The sequence below is a fragment of the Meleagris gallopavo genome, chromosome 16 (genome assembly GCF_000146605.3).
Source record: "Meleagris gallopavo isolate NT-WF06-2002-E0010 breed Aviagen turkey brand Nicholas breeding stock chromosome 16, Turkey_5.1, whole genome shotgun sequence".
NCBI lineage: Eukaryota > Metazoa > Chordata > Aves > Galliformes > Phasianidae > Meleagris > Meleagris gallopavo.
The window spans coordinates 9,326,855-9,331,263 of NC_015026.2; positions in this window are offsets into that span (position 1 = coordinate 9,326,855).

Genomic DNA, 4,409 nt, shown 5'->3' on the forward strand with positions numbered 1-4,409 from the left:
GGTGTGACGTGCCCCTCCATCCCCCCCCTTTTTGATTCCATAGCGCTTTGTTGGGGAGGGGGAGCGGGGTCCGCGTGTGCAGCCCTCCCCCCATCCCCGAGGTGGTCCTGCGGTCCCCTTGAAGTCACCTCCCGGGGAGCGCCGGCGATAGCGATGGGCAATGAGCGTGCATGCACTGAGCTGCAGCGACACTGATGTGCATGCACACAGCGAGCAGCGATAGCACCGGTGTGCGTGCACCGAGCTGCGGCGACACAATGAGTGTGCGTGCACCGAGCAGCAATAGCTCCAGTGTGCGTGCGTGCACTGGCATGAAGTGATAGAATGAGTGTGCACACACAAAGCAGCAACAACACTGAGGGGTGTGCATGCACTAGACTGCTACAGCACCAAGGAACGTGCATGCACCGAGCTGCAACAACATTGAGGAGCATGCATGCACCGAGCTACAATAACACCAGGAGCATGCACGCACCGAGCTGCAATAACACCAGGAGCATGCATGCACGGACCTGGTGCTGGGGTGCAGCCTGCTTGCTGCAAGGGAGGGGAAGGGGCACCTTAGGGTGCAGCACACACTGCATTGTCTGCAGCACCCCACCCAGCCTGCAGCACTACCCAGGGCCAAGTTCAGTGCTAATGTCAGCAAGTAGCGGTGCAAACCTCCTGGCCGGCCCTTGGACTGCCGGTGCATTGCTGGGTGCACCTCGGAGCCCGTTAAGGGCCACGCTTCATTAGGGTGTGCGCTGCAGCGACGGCAGCCGAAGAGAGGAAACCGGCACTGAGTAAGGAGCTGAGTCAGGCAGGGCCCGGCCCGGCGGAGGTCAGGGCAGCTGAAGGCCCTTGCCTACATTTGGGCAATATTTTGTTTCTTTCCTGTTTGCAGCGCATGCTGCAGGATTGGCCGGGGCGGTGCATGGTGTCGGTGAGCAGCTCTGCACAGGACTTTGCAGCTTCGGAGCGTTGCACGAGTGTGCGCTGATTAATTGCATTGATGAAGGGGCCGTGCAACGCTGTGGGTATTAGGGGAGCGGGATCCAGCCCTGTGTGGGGTCTAGCAGTGAGGTCTTTGTCACTGTGATGCTGCAAGGACGGGTTGCGTTGGGGCTAAACTGCGTCCCCTCCGAACTGGAGGTGGCCTCGGGGACAGAGCTGAGCTGCAGGGACACCACAGGGACAGCTTTATCCCCTTTGAGGTGGTGACAGCACATGGGGACCTCTTCGGGCACCCAGTGACAGGACCCCATGGGTGCCGTGGTGCCACATCTCTGTATATCAGCCCCACTCACAGCAAAATGGGAGTCACACTGTTAATTACCTGCCTGCTGGGGAATTAATTAACGTTTGTGCTCCACTTTGACAAGGCTGGGTATTAATTAGAAGATTATACGTCAAAGAAGGGCAGCCACGAGGCATGGGTACAGCGGGAGATGTGCAGCACTGATATTGGGGTAGCAATGGGAAATGCCCCGTGGTCACCGTGCGGCTGTGGGTTTGGGCTGGGAAATGTCACCAGAAGGCAGTGTGAGGCGTGGGAGCCCAGCAGGATGGGGGTGGTGGGGGCAATGATGGGGCAATTCAGATTCCCTTGATTATGGGGTTGGATCAGAGCGCAGCATCCGGAGTGTGGCAGTGCCAACCCCGCTGTGCGCTGCTGATTGGGGACTCCCCATAGTGCCACCTTGATGCCACCGAGCCAGGACCATCACTTTCCAAGGGGAACTGAGCACTGCAGGGGAGCATCCCCATCCTGAGAGCCATGGGCCAATGCAAAGATGCCATGTGCACCGCAGCCCCCCCCCCGTGCCCCTGTTTTCTTCTCTCCCTGCTGTCCTTGGGCTGAGCGAAAGCATGTGGAGGAGGCTCGGACTCGGCCAGGCTGCCTCCAGTCCCAAACCCCCGCATGTGTTTTGTTCTGATTTCTGCACTTTGGGGCCAATTTTTTCCTTCATCCCAAATGTTGGGGGGTTTCTGGGAGTTCCTCTCCCCCCCCTTCCCATTCCCCAAAGGGAAGAAGGAAAGACCACATCTCCATAGGGTGGGCGGGACCATCCCGGCCCCTTCCTCTTTTTTGATTCAGCCCTGGCCATGTTGGCTCTATTGGGAATGCGCTGGAGGTGAGAGCCCAATGCAGAGCCCAGAGGCTGTGCCCAGCTCCACACCAACACCACAGCCCCCACCTCACCTTCCCAGGGATGGATGTGGTGCACACCACTCCTCCTGGAAGCAAACACTCAGCATCTTCCTCACTCACTGCCTTGCATTGCTGTCCCCTCTCCCTCACCTCCTTTCAGCATCACTCTCTGCTCCCCTCCACAAACTCTCTGAGCTCTCTCGCATGCATCAGTGCCTCCTGCAGAAGGGCAGAGGCTTTCCCTCACAGAACTCCATGCACCAGGCCCTGCATGCACTCATCCACATGGGCTGATGTTCCACTGAGCATCTCCCCACCTCCAGCAGAGACAAACTATTACTTTGCATCACGCTGCAAAGCGGCACAAACCCATCGCTTTCCTCTGAGAGCCGACTAAGGGTGGATTTTGCTGGGGCTGCTGGATAGGGCATGGGATGAATCTTCCCCCCCTGCTGCTGTGCTCAGCCTTGGCAATTGTGGTGCCCTGTTGTTTTCCCCCCAAGGCCATTCCCCAGCTCAGAGCAATCGCACTGGCACAGCCAGGCCGTACTCAGCTGCTCTGCACATCTCCGGGGTTTGCTCTCTCACGGCAATATTATGGGGTCAAGCTGAGCCCTGTGCTGGCACAGCCTCTGCACAGCCCTGGGGGAATTTCCTCCTGCTAAAAGCAGAAGGGGAAGAGAAAGAGCTGACTCTCTCTGGGTTTCTCCGCAGGTCTCAGCCCTGCTCAGACTTCAGGGGTCCCAGAATGGTGCAGCCCAGGGAGACCGTCCCCTAGGGTTGCTCTGAGGGTTCAGCAGCACCATGCTGTGCTGGAAACCAAAGCCCATCGGTGTACAGCCATTGGGGCCAGCACCCGGCCCGCTCCCTGGGATCCACTGAATTCAGGACTCGAGGAGACCATCGAACCCTATTGCATTTCATCCCCCTCTCAGCCCATTGCCCCCCAGATTTCCACTTCTCCCTCTGGACCATATTTTGCAATGTGCTTTGGCCCGCACTGTGCATTCCTGCTGGCAGCAGATATGAACTCAGGAGAAAGTCAAACAAAAGCCGTCAGTGCCACGCACTGATTGTCACTCCCTTTGGCACGGGGACTACCCCAAGTGCACTCCATCCCATGCAGATGCAGAAGGAGCGCTGAGTTTGTGCGTTGCTGTCCCCAGGGAGGACATCAGCCCCATAGCCCACCTGTGCTCCCCTTGGTGTGCCATGCAGGGGACCTGGGTATGAGCCAGAGGAAGGTGGGTGTGACTGTGGGCTTACGGGGTCCTGAAGCACGCAGTGCTCTGCCTGGGGGCATTGCTACAGAGCCAAGCCCAGACCTCAGCTCTGCACAAAAATTAAAAACAACAACAACAAAAAAAAGGAAACACCACTTCCTGCTGACTTATCTCCAGGTGCTGACCCACCTCCAGGGAGGTGTTCCCATGTGCCCCACGGCATAAAGGACAGCCCATCACTCTGAAGCTCACTGGGGACCTCAGGGATGTCAGGGACCTTGGGGACATTGGGGACCCGTCCCCCATCACGCCGTTCCCACAGCCCTGGCTGCCCAAGGCTTCACCTCCCCCGAGGCAGAGCAGTGCCTAATGACAAGCTGTGCCACACCTGCGGAGAGCCATTTTTGGAAGGACACCGGGGGAAGAAATGATTCTCATGTCGCTGCTCTGTAATTAGCATTAATTACTGGTGCTTGTGAAATCTTTTCCCCAATTTACTCCAGGCAGAACCCGACGGAAACTGTGGGAATCCCGTCGGGCTGAGTCAGCTGAGGGGGACCAGCAGCTTTCTGTAGGGCAATGGACAGTGGGGTCCCCCCTTATGGATGGATGCAGGGCATCTCACTTTAGGGTAAGGCCACAAAAGATGCCCCCTGCTCATCTGCACTGTGCCTTTGGACAAGGTGCTGAAGCCCTTCCTCACCCCATGTCCTGGGGTGGGGGTTGATGTGCCCCCCCTGCATGCTGCCAGCATTCCTGGGGCACCACTTCCAGCCCAGCGCATTCCCGACAGCAACACCTCGAGGTGTTGTTACAGACGAGGGGAAAACCATCGCGAGAGCCTCACCCCGAGCAGCTCCAGCTCTGCTGAATGGCAGGGGCTGACGCTGAGTCACCCGTTGCTTTTTTTATTTATTTAATATTAATGATTCCAATGAATCAGGGCATGTCATCATCCGGAGTCATCCCAGCCCGTCCCGCTGACACCTCACTGGACGGAGACACAGACAGCCCTCCCCATAAACCAAAATTCATTGAAATGAATGGGGAAG